Source organism: Nycticebus coucang, chromosome 10, assembly GCF_027406575.1.
Source record: "Nycticebus coucang isolate mNycCou1 chromosome 10, mNycCou1.pri, whole genome shotgun sequence".
Lineage (NCBI taxonomy): Eukaryota > Metazoa > Chordata > Mammalia > Primates > Lorisidae > Nycticebus > Nycticebus coucang.
Window position 1 is genome coordinate 61,265,200 of NC_069789.1, and position 21,147 is coordinate 61,286,346.

At 44.6% G+C, this 21,147-nt stretch overlaps 1 protein-coding gene across 4 annotated transcripts in view; it reads right to left on the minus strand.

Annotated features, from left to right (window-relative positions):
- Positions 1-6,620, minus strand: part of IGFN1 (immunoglobulin like and fibronectin type III domain containing 1) — a 48,172-nt gene extending 41,552 nt beyond the window's left edge. For all 4 annotated transcript variants that reach the window (XM_053607540.1, XM_053607538.1, XM_053607541.1 and 1 more), the window contains exon 1: positions 6,518-6,620. The gene's annotated coding sequence lies outside the window, so the exon portion shown is untranslated. The remainder of the gene's footprint in view (positions 1-6,517) is intronic.
- Between the last annotated feature and the right edge of the window lie 14,527 nt (positions 6,621-21,147).

Consider the following 21,147-nt stretch of genomic DNA (forward strand, 5'->3'; position numbering starts at 1 on the left):
ATGTGAAGGTACATGGCAGGTCATGATGCACTGCAGGGACAACCAGAGGACACACCATGACTGGGGTCTGAAGAAGAAGAGAAGGGGTCACAAGGAAGAGCACAGAGGTACAGGGATGCCCCTCTTCTGACCAACATCCCACACAATCTTCTTTTGAAACTAGTGATCCTTCTCCATCACGCTCTGGCCATTGCTCATGAATCTTGTCCTTGGCAGAGATGACATGTGTTCAGGGCTGGGGACACAGCCCACTCTCAGCTTCACACAATTAATCTATCTACTTGTGGCACGTGCTTGCACGCACTTCTTGCTTGCTCCACTACCGCATCCACATTTGATCGTCTTCACACACACATACACACACAAAATCTGGGTACAAGGGAGTTTAGTCTTAAGATCATAAGTCCTGTCCTAGAATGTGAAGCCTTTTTGCCTCTTTGTTCTTCTCCTTAATCTGATCTAGTGAGAGAAAAGTCTGGTGATGCTGGATTTTTATTCTAGGCCAATATACCTACAAGGACTTTATTTTAATCTTCCAATCAAAGGCCCCCTTTGCTGCCTCTGAGACCTGTTTTGTTTTATTTTATTTTATTTTATTTTATTTTTTGAGACAGAGTCTCACTATGTTGCCCTTAGTAGAGTGCTGTGGCATCACAGCTCATAGCAACCTCAAATTCTTGGGCTCAAGTGATTCTCTTGCCTCAGCCTCCCAAGTAGCTGGGATTGCAGATGCCCACCACAACATCTGGCTGTTTTTTTGTTGTTGTCATCATTGTTGTTTAGCAGGCCCTGGCCGGGTTTGAACCCACCAGCCCTGGTGTATGTGGCCTCTCCCCTAACCACTGAGCTACGGGTGCCAAGCCATCTGAGCTCTGTTTTAAAATAACTTAATCTGCCTTGAATCTGGATCTCTTTCCATCAAGCACCATTCTATAAAGCTTCTTGAAGGGCCAGCTCTACTGGAAACCTTTCCTGGTTAATTCCTCTTGACTCAGTTTCCTCTTGCACCCTCCTCCACCCCCATCTGGCCATTCCAGCATCACACAAATGCAAAGAAGGCTCCCAAGGATTAAGTTTGCCTGTCTGACAGCTCCCACTCCCCACACTCAATACACAATTCCTATGAGCCCCTCAAAGAGAGACTGATGTCTCCTTCTCCCTCTGATTATCCCCACAGCACCTCAGCCTGGATTCTGCCAGAAATTACTCAGCCCTGGGTGCCTTGTCAGGAGAAAGCATCTTTAATGGCAGAGACCCAAGCAGACTAAGCATGTCACGTGTTTACCAAATGACTGTGTGGGGAATGGAGAGGAGTGGATCATCAGACGGGTGGCTAGCTTAGGACTCCAGGTGCTGGGATTAAGCTCCTGGCCTGGCAAGGCCAATCTCAGAACTTGAAACAGACCCTCCCTGCCCAGTGACCTACAAGTAGTTGCCCTTGACTAGTTGGAAAAGATTAAGCACCTCTCAGCCCTAGCAATTGAATGAGCTGCCTAGGCTGTTAATTGCTTTAAATCAATTGTCAGCTTTTCTGCCAGGGACGCTCTCTGGTGTTGAGCGAAGGTGAGAAGAACTAAGAACACTGGGGAAGAAGAACAGGGAGTTGGGGGAGACTCTATAGTCAAGCCAAGCCCCTGTCCTGAGGGCCACCCCAAGAGGCAAGAGGTCAGAGAGAAAGGGCCAGGAATAGAAAGAGAATAATAGATTTGTTTGCAATCTGTTTTTAGTATCCCGTAAATATGCTTTGCTTATAGGCAAGGCCTGCCTGAGCTTCTAGCCAGGTTCATTCTACTTGCTCCCTGAGAATTCCTCAAAGGTTATCCCCTCAAAGACACTGAAATCAAGAGAGGCAGTGGAACTGGGCGAGGTGGCTCATTCCTGTAATCCTAGCACTCTGGGAGGCCAAGGCACCCGGGTGAATTGCTTTAGCTCATGAGTTCAAGATCAGCCTAAGCAAGAGCAAGACCCTGTCTGTAAAAAAATAGCTGAGCATTGCCGTGGGTACCTGTAGTCGCAGTTACGTAATCAGGAGGCTGAGGCAAGAAATTCACTTATCACTTGAGCCCAAGAGTATGAAGTTGCGGTGAGCTATGACACCATGGCACTCTACCCAGGGCAACAAAGTGAGACTTTGTCTCAAAAAAACAAAAAAGGTGGCACCTGTGGCTCAATGAGTAAGGTGCCAGTCCCATATACCGAGGGTGGTGGGTTTATACCCAGCCCCGGCCAAACTGCAACAAAAAAATAGCTAGGTGTCGTGGCGGGTGCCTATGGTCCCAGCTACTTGGGAGGCTGAGGCAGGAGAATTGCCTAAGCTCAGGAGCTGGAGGTTGCAGTGAGCGGTGACGCCACAGCACTCTACCAAGGGTGACAGAGTGAGACTCTGTCTCTAAAAAAAAAAAAAAGAGACAGAGAGGCAGTGATTCCTTGGTCACAGGCCTGGAACTGCCCAAGGGCTGCGTTGGGCCATATATGACTGGCCTCAAAGACAGAGAATGAAAAGAAGTCAGGATAAGTTTTCCAAAGAGGTAAACAGAGATGGGCACGGGGAGGAAACCATCAAAATAGTCTAGAAATGCATGTGTCCTCTCTCCTGTCCCCCACCATCTCCTACCCACCCACCATTCAGACGCTGGCCAACATGGGGCAGCAGAGTCACCACCTCCAATAGCCCTGATGAGGAGGTGGTGGAATACAGCAGTAGTGGGTCTGAAGACCTGTGGGGTTCCTCACTCTTGACACAGCTCCTCACAGCTCCAGTGCTCCTCTTGACAACTTCTAGAGGAGTGGGTGAAGGAGATGCCCATTATTTGTGAAGGTCCAGGGGGCACCTTAGCCAGAAACTGAAACTGCACAGAAACTGCCCACTGCTGCTGGATTGAGGGCCCACCCAGGCCCCAACCCTAAACTGTCTTCTATTAGAGGCCAGACAGTGGCCAAATCTGGTCCACAGCCTATTTTTGTAAATAAAAATTCACTGGAAAAAGCCACACTCATTTATTTATATACCATCTATGGCTGTTTTGTGTTATAATAACAGAACTGAGGGTTGTAACAGAACTTGAATGGCCTATATAAAATATTCACTATCTGGCCCTTTACAGGAAAAGTTTGCAGAACCCCAGGCTAGATGAACTGAATACTTTTAATCCTCGTATGTGCCCCCAACAAATCCCTGAAAACCTACCCCCAGAAATTCCATCTCACCAAATGCCCTGGCCTCATAAATTGTCAATGCTGAGACACGTGGACAAGGAACATGAAGAACCTCCTTCTATGGAGATTTCTAAGAAGAGCTCTCAGTAGGGCATGGAGCAGGGGCAACCCACGGAGAAGCAGGAAGTGGACTTCTTAACAATCTCCTAGGCCCCTGTGTGAGCTAAAACCGGATGGCGGAGGGGTAACATTGAAGGTCTGACAAAAGATTATGAAAACATGGCAGGGGTGAGAGAAGGGTCAGGTAGAAACAGAAGGGCTGGGTGGCAGAGGCCAGGGCTGCTAGAGGAGCAGGATGAAAGCTCCATGCTCAGCCCCTGTGACCTGTGAAATAGAGAGGCCCTGTCTTGTGATGTTGTTTCTGACGGCTGCCTCATCAACACCCCTAATCCTGCAGCGTTTGCACCCTCCTCTCCTGGTCCCACAATGACAGCTGAACTCAGTCAAGGAGGCCTGGAACAGCCTGTTGGACAGTGCAGAAAGAGAAGTGAGTGAAGTGTGAGAGGGAGGAATTCTCCAGGGGGGATTGGAGGATTGTGCATCTGCAAGGGCCTCCAGAGGTCATCGAGATCACCCCTTCTCCAGGGAGAGCCACACACCCGGCTGAAGGGAGGGAGGATCTTTTGGGTAGGTGGAATTTGAGGCTGACAACCATACTATTAGAAAGTTCTTCCCAAGCCCATCCTTGCTGGGTGACTCAGAGCATGCACTCTGGAGCCAGATGGTCTGGGTTTGAATTTCAGCTCTGCTACTTCCTTGCTCTGTATTAGGCCCAATACTCTACCCTTTCTACGTCTCTATTTCCTTTGTAAAGTGGGGACAAAATAATATCCTGATGATTGAGGCAAGACCTCCCAAATTCCAGATTTTTTTTAGCATTATTTATTAAATACCTAATGTATGCTAGATACTGTTAGGCATTTTACCCAGAGATGTTTGGGGGGACTCAGAAGGAGAGAGTGTGACAACAGTTATATGTGCCAGTGTCTTCATGTTGTGACCACTTATCCCACTGCCTTCTTCCTGGGACTGATTTTCAAGCCTCCGGGAGAACTGTAGGAGGTCCTTCTCTGTGTTACTCCTGCCTGTCTGACACTCCCAAAGATGGCAGAGATGGTGGACCATCCCTGTCCCAGACAGAGCCAGCTGCAGTTGACTGTGATTAATGGCCTCTATTAACAGCAAGTTGTAAACTGATCGAGTACACAGTGCTCATCAAGATCTCACCTCTGACACCCCTGGTAAATCCCACACCAGCGAATACTCTTAAAACTCCTAAAACCTCCTGCCTTTCTTAGTTTGAGAGACATAGTATCAGAGAATGGCTTTACCAAAGGAGTTCAAAATGCTACGAAAGCAGGAAATAACTCCATTAACTCTCTGGAGGAAAGGCCCAAATCCTAAAACCTGGTTTCACATGGGATGGAGCTTGGGGAGGCAAGATTGAGGCCCAGGTCCGGGAAGGTTGTTTCACTAAGCCTCGAAGAAATTCCAGAACTGACACTGGCCAACACCTGTGTGCCCTTGGACAAATCACCTCCCACTATCTGGGCCTCAGCCTCCCCAAATGAGGGGCTTGGCTCAAAATGACTCCCAGTTTCCTACCCTAATCAGCAGACTTAACAATGGCTTTGCTCACAGGAATCTTTACAAAACTCACACCCTAGGCTTTAGTGTCATTCTTTCATTCCCTGAGACAATCTCTGTAAATAATCTGCCCTCTCCTACCCGCCCTTCACTTCCTACCCTCATCTGACCAGGTAGGTTGGCCTCTTTTAATTCAACTATAAACATTATTTTATTTTATTTTTCTTTTCTTTTTTAAGACAGGAGTCTCACTCTGTTGCCCATGCTAGAGTGCCATGGCAACCTCAATCTCTGGGTTCAAGGGATCCTCTGGCCTCAGCTTCATGAGTAGTTGGGACTACAGGTGCTTGCCACAACACCTGGCTAATTTTTCTATTTTTAATAGAGATAGTTTCTCACTCTTGTTCAGACTGGTCTACAACTTCTGAACTCAAGCTCTTGAGTTCAAGTGATCCTCCTCCACTGTAAATATTCTTTAAAAAAAAAAAAAAAATGAAATCGGCTGTGTGCCCATAGCTCAATGTTTAGAGTGCTTGCCCTTTGCACCAGGGGTGGTGGGTTTGAACCCAGCCAGGGCCTGCCAAACGAGAAAAAAAAATTGAAACTGGCATTTTTTGATAAGCAAACATGTGCCAGAGATGGAGGTGAGAGTCATTATCAAGGTTTTAAAAATTAAAACCCTTGACATGTTTTAATTTTCCAACACTGTTTGGGGTCTCTTTTATCCTTAAAAGCTACAGGGTTTGGTTTAACTCATGGAACAAGTAAGAAAACTGAGGTCCAAGGCCAGGCATAGTGGCTCATGTCTGTAATCCTAACACTCTGGAGGCTGAAGTGGGAGAATCCCTTGAACTGGGGAGTTCGAGATCAGCCTGGACAAGAGTGAGACCCCATCCCTACTAAAAAATAGAAAAATTATCCAGGCATGGTGGCGCTTGCCTGTAGTCTCATCTACTCGGGAGCGGTCACTGTGAGCTATGATGAAGTCATGGCACCAGAGGCTGGGAAACAGAGACTCTGTCTCAAAAAGAAAAAGAAAGAAAAGAAATTAAGGAAGGAAAAGGAAAAGAAAACTGAGGTCCACAGAGATACCAAGATCTGGGGCAAGTGGCAGGTCAACGATTAGAACTCGCGTCTACGTGTCCTGGTCTCTGGTCCCTCCCTGGTAAGGTTCTGTCCCATGCTGTCCCTGAAAGTGTGAGCCAACAGCTTCTAAAACCAGCAAATCCCTCCAGCTATGAGTACAATTTGAAGTACGTAATCTCCTTCGTGTGAAGTGATTATGTGCAAAAACACCGGATTAGTGTCTCCGTGCAGCTATGTCTTTTGGGATTGGCAGGACCTAGCCTTCCGCCCCACCCCGGGACGCGGACGATGACCTCAGGGTGCAGTAAATCGCCAGCGGCGCCTGGAGCCCAGCGGCCTGCGCACCCCCGCTGTGGGGCCTGGGCTCGTTTTCTGCGATCTTAGCTTTTTGCTTCTAGCCGCTGCCATGGCAGGGGCGCCAGGGGCCGGGCCCAGGAGGTCGTGCGCGGGATCTATCTCAAGCCCTCCCATCCTCACCGCTGGAAGGGGAGGAAATGCCCTCCTGCAGGCGTCCCCCTCCCAGAAATCCTTTCCGGCTCAGTCCCTGTGTGGGAAAGGACACAGCGAGCGGGCAGCCGTCTGGAGGCCAAACGCTTGGGGATTGATTACATTTTTCCCGGGTTATTACCTCGGGGAGGGAATCCGAGCTGTGCCTGTGTCGGCACAAGCCTAGTCTCTTGGTGAGGGAATCTCAATCTTTCTCAGGTGACAGCTGCTGGCGCGAGACAGAAATGTTCTTATTTTGGAGACGCCACTTCCCTAGTGGACTACGAGCGCCCCAAAGCCGCCCCGATAGGGGCGGAGCCTCCCAGCTGGGTTGACGGGGATTGGACGACTGGAGTGGGCGGTCACTCGTGGGTGGGGCTGCGGTGAGCCACTTTTGGGCCTGGAGGAGGGAACCTGAAAGGAATCCCTCCTTGATCCGCCCCACCCTGTTTGACCCCGATGCAATTCACTTACCCTTTTCGTTTACACGGGGCAGATATTTAACCTTTCCATTTTTGCACTGGCTTAACGAGTCTCGGTATCTAGCACAGGCCTTGACACATAATAGGCACCCGATACCTGTTTGTTGAATGTGCAAGTCCATCAGTTTGTCTCCTAGGGTAGGTATGTTCTCAGACTTGTTAGCATTTCACCACACAGTTATGACATGTCACATGTGCTGCTCCTAGTAAAACTCTAAGCAACCAGATGAAGGCAGTTTTCATTGTTAAAGAAAGGTTAAAATAGATGGAAGACTATTTCTTTTTTTTTTTTTTTTATTGTTGGGGATTCATTGAGGGTACAATAAGTCAGGTTACACTGATTGCAATTGTTAGGCAAAGTCCCTCTTGCAATCATGTCTTGCCCCCATAAAGTGTGACACACACCAAGGCCTCACCCCCCTCCCTCCGTCCCTCTTTCTGCTTTTCCTCCCCCCATAACCTTAATTGTCATTAATTGTGATGGAAGACTATTTCTATTATAATGCTACTTGTTCTCTTGAGCTCTGACATCTGATCGATTCTGAGTGGGAGAGAGAGGGGTGGAGGTTGTAGGGACACTTGCTGTTTGATCTTTCTAGTAATACCTTTTGATTTCATCTTAGGGGATGACCTTGAGCTGATAATGAATATATCCTGATAGTGAATATAAACCTTTCCTTCCAAAGAGCAGACATGAGACCAAGTTAGGTAGGTCCAAGGGACTGACTCTCTTGTCTGGACTTTAAATGCTGAATGGTGATGTAAGAATGAGGGGGAAACCCATCACAGCTGATTCACTTCTGTGGCATGCCAAGAGAAAATGCTCTAGTTTCTGCTCTCTTGATGCCTTATCAATCAATGATGCTGAAGAGAGCCACTTCTTAGATTATATGGCTTTCCCTCTTTTGAACAAATTCCTTTTTCACTAAGTCAGTTTCTGTTGCTTACCACCCAAACAGCCTAACTGCAGGAGTCACAGTTGATGATTGGGAATGTGTATAACACCACATAGCTCCTCTGGGCAGCAACTCAGTGAATCTTGTTCACTACAAAAGAATCCTTAGGTAACTCATCATTTTGTACATCAGCAGTTCTCAACCTGTGGGTCGCGACCCCTTTGTAACAATGAAAATACATTGCGGCATTAGGAAGGTTGAGAACCACTGTTGTAGATGAAGAACTAAGGTTCCCCATTCACACAGCAAGATGTATAGGATCTCAGAGTTAAAAGAAAACTTAGAGTCATTCATCAAACTTTTCATCTCTGAAATAGCAAGAGATGCCTGACCACCCTCAGTGATAACAAAAATGTCATTTCAAGCAATTCATTTCTTTTTTAGACAGGCTGCTTAACACATTGAGTGCCACACTAGAAAAAATTTTTTCCCTTGGGGCCACAGTGTTTTACTATGAAAATAGGACAAAAACTTTGAAAACAAAATGATCCTTTCTAATTTAATGAAAAATTTGTTGTTTTGTATTGTCCATGTGAGTTATATGCAATTCGTATGGCCACCTGGTGCTAGAATCAATTTTTACATTGCACACCATGAGACTTATATGTGACTCACAAATCTGTTTCTCAGAATCGAGTCTTTTGTCATTCTACAAGTATTTAGTTGTGTCTGGAGTGGACCTTGGGTGGTCCTGGATGACATTTTCTGAATCAAACACTCTTGTGTATGTGCAGCAATGTTATATTACCATATACTATGTTTTTTTATTTTAGTTCAAAGAGTCACCAGGCAAACATACAAAAGGAAATACACAATTGGAAGTTATGGTAACTGGAGAATACAGTCCAGCCCGTATGGTGTGCCTTAGTGGGCTGGCTGGAGCAGGGTGATGAGAGGTGGGGGAGACTTGCCAATTGACCGCGAAGACAGTGAGCAGAGGTTTCACAGCACACAGGCATGCTAGGGACCTTCTGCCCATCCACCAGTTCTACACAAGGTCCTAGGCTCAAAACTAGCATGAGTTAAATACAACTCACATGGCAGTTAATGTGTTAAACATTCTTCATGAAGCTAACCTGAAAGATTTCTCTGTTAGTATCTATTATATACCTTTTGGAGTCCTGCACTTCAAACTCCATCCCTCTTCCATGTGCCACCACCTCAGATGCTGAAAAGAGCTATCATATCCCACAGATTTCTCTTTCCTAAGACATGTCCCATTTCCTACACGTGTTCTCCATGTGACAGAGGTTCCAGGCCTTTACCACTGATCTCTAAATGTATTCTTGTCTGTGCTCCTCCTAGCAGCTGTTCCTAAAATGGAACAGAGCACTCAGCTATGGGCTGCTGGTGCAGAATGGGGTGAATCACCAGTTCCTGGGTCCTAAATTCTGCTCAGACTGAAGTCAAGTTAGCTTGTTTGCTTCTTCTTGTCATTCACATTACATTTGTACCATCCACTACTCATCCTCAGTTTCCTTATCTCTCTCACCTTGTATTTGTGTAAGTGGGAAACTTAGATTCAGCCTTCATACAAAAAAAAAAAAAAATTTTTTTTTTTTTTTTGAGGCAGAGTCTCACTCTGTTGCCCAGTCTGGAGTGCAGTGGCTTCATTATAGCTAACTGCAACCTGGCAATCCTGGCCTCAGACAATCCTCCCACCTCCCAAAGTGTTAGGATTACAGACCTGAGGTACCATCCTCTGCCTACAAAATCTTTGTGGATCCTGATAGTCCCAGTTTCTATGCCCTTCTCCCCACCCCACTCTACACACACAGCTCTGTGGTTTCTGCAATTGTCTAAGCATATACTAAGTGGTTTACCCAAATATGTGCATTCAAAATCCCTGCAAGAATCTGAAAAAGTTTAAGATCATCTCTATTCCTACCCCTCCATAAACACCTCCCTATAATCATACAAGAATCATACACAATTTTGTATGATGATAACACTGAGTAACAATTCTACTCCTAGATATATACCCAAGAGAGATGCATGCACAATGTCCACAAAAAGACATTTACAGTAATAGTAGCTTTATTCACAGTAGCCCCAAACTGGAAACAGCCCAAATGTCCACCTGCAATAGAATGGATAGGTTGTACCATGTTCATGCTATGAAATACTATTTGGCAATGCAAATGAATGAACTATGGCTACACACCCCAAGGACTGTAGCCTGAGTGAACATTTAAAAAAATTAAGAAAATGCCTATTAAAAGTTATCTCCAAATATGCAATTAAGGAAGAGGTATAAATCACTCTTTTACCCACCCTGAAAAGACTCCCAACATTGACTACTTCCTCTGCCCCACCTTTTTGAATCATCTTATCTTCTGTAGATTTACTAAGCAACAAGTAGAAATTCGCAAGAATGCCATCAGCTGCCTCACTGTTGACTGCTTTCACCTTTTCTTTTTCTTTTTTTTTAGACAGAGTCTCAAGCTGTCACCTCGTATAGAGCACTATGGCGTCATGGCTCACAGCAACCTCAAACTCTTGGGCTCAAGCAATCCTCTTGCTTCAATTTTTCTATTTTTTTAGTAGAGACGGGGTCTCGCTTTTGGTCAGGCCATTCTCCTGAGCTCACCTGCCTCAGCCACCCAGAGTGCTAGGATTACAGGCGAGAGCCACTGCACCCAGCCTACAGTTCACTTTTTCCTATGTATCCCTTATTTTCCCCCTTTAAATACAAAATCCTCAACCTCTTCTGTGAAGACCCAGTCCACAACAGATACTTTGTGGGTTGTACTTTTCCCGGGCACATCCTTACAGAAACTGCCTTTACAGAGTAAAGAAAGGATACCAGGTGAGAGCTAGAGTAAGGGCTCCTAAATACTGTGAAAGAACAGGTTTAGCTAAAATCGTGATAATAATCAAACTCTGAAGGAAAAGATTTAGCTAAAATAATGATAATAATCAGCCACTGTTCCCTTGTTTGCTTGGTAATAGTCACTGTCCCATTGTTTGCTTCTCTGTTATTGCTACTGTAGAATGTGGAAGTGGTAACCATAGAGATTAACTTTTCTCCATAAATAACAACACCCATTTAGAACCTAGGGGTAGTTTTTGAGATTGTTTCCAGGTCCTGCATTCCAGTGATAGACCCAATCAGACCAAGGAACTGGTCTTGTGACCCCCCCACCCCCACTCAAGAACCTAGTCCTGCATTCCAGAGGATTGGCTGACACACCCAAAACTGCCCCTCATACTGTTGGACTGACAGGCTCTGCTCCAAACCCACCTGATTTGCAGATCTTGATTACCTAATCCCCTGCCTGTCAAAGGTCATTAAAAACCCTGTCTCCCCAATTCTCAGGAAGGCTGATTTGAGAAATTTCTCCCGTCTCCTCACTTACCACTGTGTGAAATAAACTCTTACTCTGCTGTAAATCCTGCTGTCTCTGACTATTGGCTTCCTCTTGGGCAGTGAGCAGATGAACCTGGCTGGATGGCAACTTCTTGGCTTTATAAACCTCAATTGAGTTGACTCTCTCATTTTCCATCACTTATTAAGTTAACACTTTACAGTTAGGGAAACTGAAATTCAGGGAGAGAGACCTGCTCTGCTCCAAGCCTCACGGAGATTTAACAGTGAGATGGGATGAAACCAGTGATCCTGATTTCCAGGACCAAGTTTTACAAATGTGAAAATTCATCCAGCTGTACAGGAGGTTTATGCACTTTACTGTAAATTTGTCATACTTCCATTAAAAAAAGTTAAAGAGAAAAACAAAACACATGACAGGACTGGGTTTTCTTTTCTCCTCTTTGACTCGTGGGAGTCCTTAATAAGACAGTAAAGACTCAGAATTGTTTGTTATTGAGGCATAACTAACATGAAAGTTACTATTCATCTGATGAAATACATTGTACTTTTATAAGTCATGCTACTATCCTACATAGGTAATAAATCATGTGTTGTGAGTAGATCTCTCTGGGGATTGTGATTTTAGGACTTTCTTATAGCACAGATCCAGTTAGAGATCCAGGTATAAACAGCACATCACGTCTAAGTTTTATTTTTATTTATTTACTTATTTTTGAGACAGAGTCTCAAGCTGTCGTTCTGGGTGGAGTGCTATGGCGTCACAGCTCACAGCAACCTCCAACTCTTGGGCTTAAGTGATTCTCTTGCCTCAGCCTCCCAGGGTACTACGCCAACCAGTGGGCAGGATTTATTTTGCGGGCACTGAAACTGCCACACACTGGAGTGGCTACATGGAGGGAGCTATGGAGGCTGGGGAGAGAGCAGCCCGAGAGATCCTGCAGGCTGCAGGGAAGATTCCAGAGGATGAAATCTGGCAGCCCAAACCAGAATGGGTGGATGTCCCTGCACGACCCATCACTACAATCTTCTTGGAGAGACAGCTGCCCTCTGTGCCAGGCCTACTGAAGCTGATTGGACTGACCAGCATCTTTTCTGCAGTGGCTCTGGGCTTCCTGGAGCAGAAAAAGGGGCTGCTTGTGCGACCCTAAAGAGAAAGTGTCTTAGCCACACTCTCTTCTTATTGTATTTGGGGTGTGGGTTTGGGGAAGGGGTTGTAATAAAGTTCCCTGAAAACATAAAGAATGGAGTGAGGTGGGGAGCATGAAGAGAAGTCTGGCTCTGACTGCTTTATCTCTTTCTCCATAGTGGCCCCAGGTTAGGATTCCTTACCTGGCTGTGTTTCACCGATTTCTAAGGTTATTGTCCTCAGACCCTTTAGAATAGTTAAACAAGCTTGTGTGCTGCCCCACATTACACCTTGTCCATGCATAAACAACTAGTTTTCTCCTCCCTCTGTGGCTTCGTGCTTGTACTTTCTCTTTTCCTATAATATCCTCACCTTCCCTGTTTTTTTGCATTTGTTTTTAGAATCGTGTTTTGTTACAATTGGAAGACCTTAGAGTCTCCTCCCCTAATCCTCACCTTCTGTTTTAGAGCTGAGCAAACTGAAGTTTATAGAGGTGGAGCTCAATTGCTCAAGGGCCATAAGAAGCCACTGGTATCTGGGGGATGAGAACACATGTCCGCTGCTTTTCCACCTTCCAGGATGTATCCCCCAATTGCTCTCCTTAACTCCCTGTCATAGTTGCTGATGGTGTCCCCTTGTGTGGGTTTTCTCTGTTCTGTGCTGTCTTGCACTACTCAAATGCTACCCAGTAAATATCTCTAAGTCTTATTATCTTGTGCACTGTGTATCAAGTTGATTTTAATTTTTTCAGGGTAAGGATCTTGTCTCTTTTTCCTTTGGTATCTTCCATTCCGTCCCAATAAAGGTCAGTACACACTTGGCTAATTAAAAATAAAAGTTGGTTGAGCAGGAAAAAAAATAGTTTGTTCCTTTTTATGGCTGAGTAATATTTCATGGCATGGATTCACCAAAGTTTAACCATATACCCATTAAAGGACATCTGGGTTGTTTCCAGTTTTTGGCTATTTTAAATAAAACCACTATAAACATTCATGTACAGGTTTTTGTATGAATAGAAATCTTCTTCTCTAGGCTAAATGCCCAGGAGTGCATTGCCCAGGAGTTGGGTGTAGTTTCAGGTTTAGTTGTCAAAGGAACAGGCACACAGTTCCCAAAAAGCTGTTCCATTTTATATCTCCACCAGCCATGCATGAGTGATCTGATTTCTTCACTTCCTCACCAAGCATTTGGTGCTATCACTATTTTTTGTTTCATTTTAGCCCTTCTGATAGGTATGTAGTAATATCTCATTATGGTGCTAATTTGCATTTCCCTCATAGTGAATAGTGTTCAATAGCACTATTCATGTGCTTACTTGCCATCTGTATGTCCTTTTTGGTCAAATCTCTATGTCTTTTGCCTACTTTCTAATTGGATTTTTTTTTTTTCCTTGTTGCAGTTGTCATTGTTTTTTAGCTGACCCGGGCTGGGTTCAAACCCGCCACCCTTGGTGTATGTGGCTGGTGCTATAACCACTGGGCTACAGGTGCCAATCCTGGATTTCTTTTTTTACTGTTAAGTTTTGAAAGTTCTTTATATATTTCAGCTACTAGTCCTTTGTTGGACATATGATCTATAAACATTTTCTTTTCATTCTCTTAACAGGGTTTTTGTTTTTTTATTTGAGACAGAGCCTCAAGCTGTCGCCTTAGGTAGAGTGCCCTGGCATCACAGCAACCTCCAACTCCTGGGCTTAAGCGATTCTCCTGCCTCTGCCTCCCAAGTAGCTGGGACTACAGGTACCTACCACAATGCCCGGCTATTTTCTGGTTGCAGCCGTCATTGTTGTTTGGTGGGGTGCAGGCTGGATTTGAACCCGCCAGCTCAGGTGTATGTGCCTGGCGCCTTAGCTGCTTGAGCCACAGGTGCCGAGCCATCTTAACAGGGTTTTTCACAGAGCAAAAGTTTTTAATGTTAATGAAGTCTAATTATCATTTTTTTCATTTATGAACTGTGCTTTTGGTATCAGGTGTAAGAACTCTTTGCCTAGCCCTAGATTCAAGTAATTTTCTCTCATTTTTTCTAATAATTTTTTAATTTTCAGTTTTACATTTAAGTCCATGATCCTTTTCTAAGTTCTATTTTTATAAGGTGTGAGACTTCAGTCAAGATTCCTTTTTTTTTTTTTTTTGCCTATACATGCCCAATTGCCCCAGCACCATTGTCAAAAGTCAATTGGGCATATTTGTGTGGATCTACCTGTGGGTTCTCTGTCTGTTTTATTGATATATGTATAATCAGTAATTACCTTCACTAATACTAAGTGCCTTGATTATTGTATTTTTAGTTTTACTTATTTATTTTGAATCAGAGTCTCACTCTGTCACCCTTGGCACAATGCCATAGTATCATAGCTCAGCAACCTCTAACTTTTAGGCTCAAGCATTCCTCTTGCCTCAGCTTCCAAAGTAGCTGGGACTACAGGTGCTTGCCTCAATGCCTGGCTAGTTTTTTCTATTTTTAGTAGAGACTGGGTCTAGCTCTTGCTCAGGCTGGTCTCCACCTGCTGAACTCAGACAATCCACCCACCTCACGTTGGCCTCCCAGATTGCTAGGGTTATAGGCATGTGCCATAATTATTGTTTTTGTTTTTTTTCTTTGAGACGGAGTCTCACTTTGTCACCCTTGATAGAGTGCCCTCAGCCTCCCAAGAAGCTGGAACTATAGGCACCTGCCACAACACCAGGCTATTTTAGAGAGGGGAGTCACACTCTTGCTCAGGCTGGGCTGGTCTCGAACCAGTGAGCTCAGGCAATCCACAGGCCTTGGCGTCCCAGAGTAGTAGGAGTACAGGCTTCAGCCACCTTGGCCAGCCTATTGGTTTTTTTTTTTTTTTTTTGAGATAGAGTCTCACCATGTCACCCTCTGTAGAGTGCTGTGCATCACAGCTCATAGCAACCCAAACTCCCGGGCCCAAGCGATTCTCTCCACAGCCTCCCAAGTACCTGGGACTACAGGCGCCCACCACAATGCCCGGCTATTTTTTGTTGCGGTTGTCATTGTTGTTTAGCTGGCCCAGGCTGGGTTCGAACCTGCCAGGCCTGGTGTATGTGGCTGGAGCCATAACCACTGTGTCATGGGTGCCGAGCCCTATTATCTTTTTTTAAAGGTTACCAGCATATAGTAGAGGCTCAATACATGACAATATTTATTCAAGCACTCGAAGTATATATATTACTATTAATATAATTACTCATATTCTTTCTATTTAATTTTCAGGAAAAAGCAACTTATCTAGAGACCAAAATTTTAGCAATCTGAGGTTCTCTTAGCCCTAGAAATGGCTGTGACATAAAGTCTCTACACCAAAAAGTGTGCATGCATAATTTTCTTTAGAGGAAAAAATGATTCCAAATGATAGAATCTGATCTATTAATACTCAGAAAAAAAGATCTAGATATTACCGGTGCAGTATTTCCCAAAGTATATTATGTTCCTTGGTAAACTAGTCTTGAAAGATGCCCTTCAAAAAAGAGTTTGTCATCAAAACTATGGGGGAACCCTATACACAATAATATATTTTAAGGGATTCACAATATGTGTATTCACATGGAAGCACTTAAAAAGTCCTAAAGTATGCCTATTTAGCTTACTTTAGACTAAGGCTTCCCAAACTAATTTACTCATAGAAACCATATTTTCCCCATAGCCAGTATACTACAGCAGAGTATTCTCAGAGAGACCACAGAATGGCAGATCTGGTAGAAATCTTAGGGTCTTCAAAATTAGCAGTTTTCAAGATATATGGTCTGAGGACCCTGCTATGTCCCTAAGACTCTTTCAGGGAAATCACGAGGTCAAACTCTTTTCCTAGCAATACTATGATGTCATTTTTTTTTCACTCTCATTCTCCTACATGTAGTGGAGTTCCCAAATGTTAGATGACATACAATATCACAACTGATTGAGTGCAGGAGCAGATATGAGAACCCATCTGTCTTCTATTCACTCAGACATTAAGGGGATTTACAAGAAAATGCAAATTAATACCATTCTTCTCACTAAATTTTTTTCTTTGGAAAATATAGGTTTTTTTTCCAAAGTCTCAAAAAATAAACAACTAATATTTAGAAACAAAAATAGAAGATAATTTCAAAAAACAGATCATGCCAAATCTTACAGGCAATAGAATAAGAAGAAATACTTCAAAATCATCCTACCATTCTGCCATTCTACCAATCTATCATTTTATTTTTTGAGACAGAGTCTCACTATGTCGCCCTCAGTAGAGTGCGGTGGTGTCACAGCTCACAGCAACCTCAAACTCTTGGGCTAAAGCGATTCTCTTGCTTCAGCCTCCCAAGGAGCTGGGACTACAGGTGCCCACCACAAAGCCCAGCTAGGAAAATATAGGTTTTTTTCCACCAAAATGTGCTTATGTATACAGTGAATTTATTAGAGTTATTTTAAAACAAATAAATAATGTTTTAAATGTCTCGCAGTTTTAATTTTAATATTGCAAATATTGATAGATAGGACCCACTTAAATAACAACTCTTTGGGGCTCTCGATAATTTTTGTTTGTTTGTTTGTTTGTTTGTAGACAGCCTCTCATTCTGTTGCCCCAGGCTAGAGTGCCTTGGCACCATAGTTCACAACCTCAAACTCCTGGGCTCAAGTGATCCTCTTGCCTCAACCTCCTGAGTAGCTGGGACCATGGCCACCCGCCTGGCTAATTTTTCTATTTTTAGTAAAGATGGGATCTCTCTCTCTCTTGCTGAGGCTGGTCTCCAGCTCCTGAGCTCAAGCAATTCACCCACTTTGGCCTCCTAGAGTGCTAGAATTATAGGCATGAGCCACCATGCCTGGCAGGGTTCTCAATAATTTTTAAAAATGTGAAAAGACATGAGACCAAAAAAATTTTAAAACTGCTATTCTGAACAAATAGCACTGAAGAAAACTGGGGCTCCAATAGGAGTAAGCGCAAACTAGAAGGCATATCTTGAGATTTCTGGTCCCAGGAACCTACCATTAATGCACCCTGCCTATTACTCACTACTGGGAGCTAAAGCACAAACAAAAGCCAAGGTGTTTGCTGTAGTTAAGAAGAAATTAGGCTTGGTGCCCGTAGCACAGTGATTACGGCGCCAGCCACACACACCAAGCCTGGCGGGTTCAAACCCAACCTGGGCCAGCTAAACAATAATGACAACTGCAACAGAAAACAGCCGGACATTGTGCAGGTGCCTATAGTCCCAGCTACTTGGGAGGCTGAAGCAAGAGAGTCACTTAAGCCCAAGAGTTTGAGGTTGCTGTGAGCTGTGACATAGTGAGACTCTGTCTCAAAAAAAAAAAAAAAGAAGAAGAAAATTAAACCCCCAAACAGAAGTTAACCCTCCACAATGCTGCACCATGAAGTCTATACCCAGAAGAGCATGTGCGTCGGTAGGAGGGAGAGGGACACTTGGACCTAGGGCCATGAATGTCATGGTGGCTAAAGGATGACTACAGGTAGAATGGCATAAAGTGGTCTAATATTTAAATGTAAATGTGTGTGTTACATATGTGTGTGTGCATATGCGCATGTATACACACATATACACATATATAGTAAACTGAGTTTATATCTGGGCAGAGTTTATATCACTTATTAAACTTTAGATGGAATAATGTTTTTCTTTAAAATTCTGTTTACGGTATAATTTCTCTTGCTTAGGTGTTGTTTCAGTCAGTGGGTGTCAAGAGAGCATTGTAGGCTAGGCATAGAGGCTCGGGCCTATAATCCCAGCATTTTGGAGACCAAGGCGGGAGGATTGCTTGATCTCAGGCATTTGGGAACAGCATGAGCAACACAGTGAGACCCTGTCTCTACAAAAAGTAAAAAAATTATCTGGGCATGGTGGTATGTGTCTGTAGCTCTAACTAGTAGGGAAGCTATGACAGGAGGATCACTTGAGCCCGGGAGCTGCAAGTTACAGTGAACTATGATCACATCACTGCACTTTAGCGTGAGTGACAGAGTGAGGCTGTTTCGAAAAAAAAAAAAAAAAACTAAAAAAGGGGAGAGAGCATTGCATCTGTGACAAGGCAAGTTTGGTGACTTTTTCCAAACTTGCCAAACTGAGAGAAGGTTTTGTATGGCAGGCGCCCTTTGCCCTTAGCTCAGTGTTGTCATTTCTCTGATGCCTAAGAAATCCTGCTTTGGTCAGAGGCAGGTATCCTAGGATGGTGCCCATCCTATTTCAAGGACATCGCCAGGCACCTGACCTATCATCTGTAACAGGGTAGAGATTTCCTATAAGATGTGAGTCAAGGCTCAGTGCCCAGTGGTTACAGCACAGGGTTTGAACCCAGCCCGGGCCAGCTAAACAACAATGACAACTGCAACCAACTGTGGCAGGCGCCTGTAGTCCCTGCTACTTGGGAGGCTGAGGCAAGAGAATTGCTTAAGCCCAAGAATTTGAGGTTGCTGTGAGCTATGACACCACAGTACTCTACTGAGGGCAACATAGTGAGACTCTGAAAAAAAAAAAAAAGAGGTGAGTCATGAGCTCCTCTGTACCCCAAATTATTGCCCCTTTGAGAGAGAGTGTTACAAATGCCTAAATTCTATCACTTAAATTTTATTCTCTGTTTAGGTTAGACAATTCTTCAGTGTAGCTAAGACATGCTTCCTAATACAAAAATTTAGGAAATTAATGATCTCATAGGAGCTTTAGGCTATGAAACACTGGACAGATAGGCTTTTCTGGGGATTATAGGAAAGGCAGGAACTTGTAGTAAGCCAGGGAGAGTATGGGTTTTGGCCTCAGTCCTACAGCTCCAAACTTGGAAGGGGCACTGTTCCCACCACCACACTAACTCAGCCCAAGTAGCTAGTCACTGTCCCTAAAGGCCCCTCTCCACCATTCCAGGCTTCCCTAGTCCTTAGTATAGGTTTCCCTCTGGCCTCTGCAATCTTCCCCCAGCATAGCTCTTACCACCCCCAGCTGTAATTCTTGCTGATTTGTCATTTTCCTGCAATAAACTTTATGTTCCATTGAAAGTTGAGACCAAGTTTGACAGAGGTAATTTACCAAGTTATCCCCAGCATCTTGCACAGTGTCTGGCACATCATGCTCAAAAATATTTTTGGGGAAAAAGCTCTTCTTTGACACACCAGTTTCTATATTAAATTACATTCTGACCATGTGATTGCTTTTCTACTAGACTATGTATTACTTGAAAGCAGAGTCACCTGTGGTTTGTTGTATCCCTAGGGCACCTAGCACAGGGGTTGGCTTATGGTGCTTGGCAAATGTTTGCAGAGCAGAACTGAATGAGTAGGTCCAGACTCATCTCAATGGCGTGGCTCTTAAACACAAGGCACATGTGTGGGAACAAGGTGCCCTGGGTCAAGTAGGGCTACTTGGGAAAGGCTTCTGGAAGAGAAGTGCTTGGGCAGAGGTTTGAAAGAGATGAAGGATAAGGACTGGCAGGGCTACAATGAGAAAAATCAAATGTAGGGACAGCTGGGGGAAAGCTGGGGAGGGGAAGTGCAGAGAGGGCAACCAGGCTTGGATGCCAGATGGAGGGATCTGGATTTGCTGCTACAAAGTGCTACCATGGATTATTGAGCAATGAGCAATGTACTGAAAACACAATTGGAAGAAGGTAAGATGGACGCAGAAGGACAGAAGAAGGGAACGTATTTCAGGAAGCAGAGTGCTCACTGAGGCCAGATAAGGCAGGGTGATGATAGCTGCCTCTTGGAGACACCCAACTAGACTAGATGTGGAAATAGGAGAGAAAGGAGTCAGAGGTAATTTGATAGCCACAATCTGGGAAGTGAGAAATACAGAATGACAGTGCTATAAGATGACTGAAGGGTGGTGGCTCACGCCTGTAATCCTAGCACTCTGGGAGGCAGAGGTGGGTGGTTCCCTTGAGCTCAGGAGTTGAAGACCAGCCTGAGCAAGGGCTAGACTCTGTCTGTACTAAAAATAGAAAAAAAGAGCCGGGCAACATGGTAGGCGCCTGCAGTCCTAACTACTAGGGAGGCTAAGGCAAGAGGATTGCTTGAGTCCAAGAGTTAGTTTGAGGTTGCTGTGCATTACGCTGATGCCATAGCACTCCACCCAGAGTGATAGAGGGAGACTCTCTTAAAAAGAAAAGAAGACTGGAGGCCTGGCTTCTGTTCGATGGGAAAGACAGCAAGCTCAGCATTGGGTATCTTTAGTGTTGGGTGTCAGAGGGCCTTACACTGGAGGCAAAAGACTCAGCCCCATGCTTTTGTCCCCGTGAAGGTCCCCACTTCCACATGGAATGTATGTTTTTTCTTGTCCCTGGACTATCCTTTCTGCCTCCATAAGGTAGGTATCCTACCTCAGGTCTCTGCCCCAGGCTGCTCACCAAAACAGCCATTCTGACCTCCAGAATGAGCTAATATTTCCATTCATAGAACCTCTCTTTCTGAGTCAGATGTTGTTTTAGGCACTTTGCACGCATAGGCTCACTATACTCTCACAAAAAACACTGAAAATTGGGTAATATCATCCCCATTTTATGGAAGTAGAAACTGAGGCTCTCCACAGGATAAGTCAACAACCCAAACATACACAACTAGGGAGGACCAGCATCCGTGTCCGGATCACTATAGCTCCAAAGTCACCAAGCTTCACATCACACCATAGTGCCTCCTGCTCATTCCCCCAGCTAGGTTTAATTCCACTCAATTCAGTTTAGCAAATATTTCCTGGGCATCCACCAAGTGCAGGACAGTCTGCCGGGGGTAAGGATATAAAGAGGAAGGAGACGTAAGTGTAAGAGAGACAAGCACAAACTAGCTACCTCCAGACAAGTGCCCACCACCATTCACAGTCCCTGAGAGGGACCTCATTCTATCTGGACAGAGCCTATCTGTCATTCCAGACACCAATTTTGAGTTTGGGTCATATG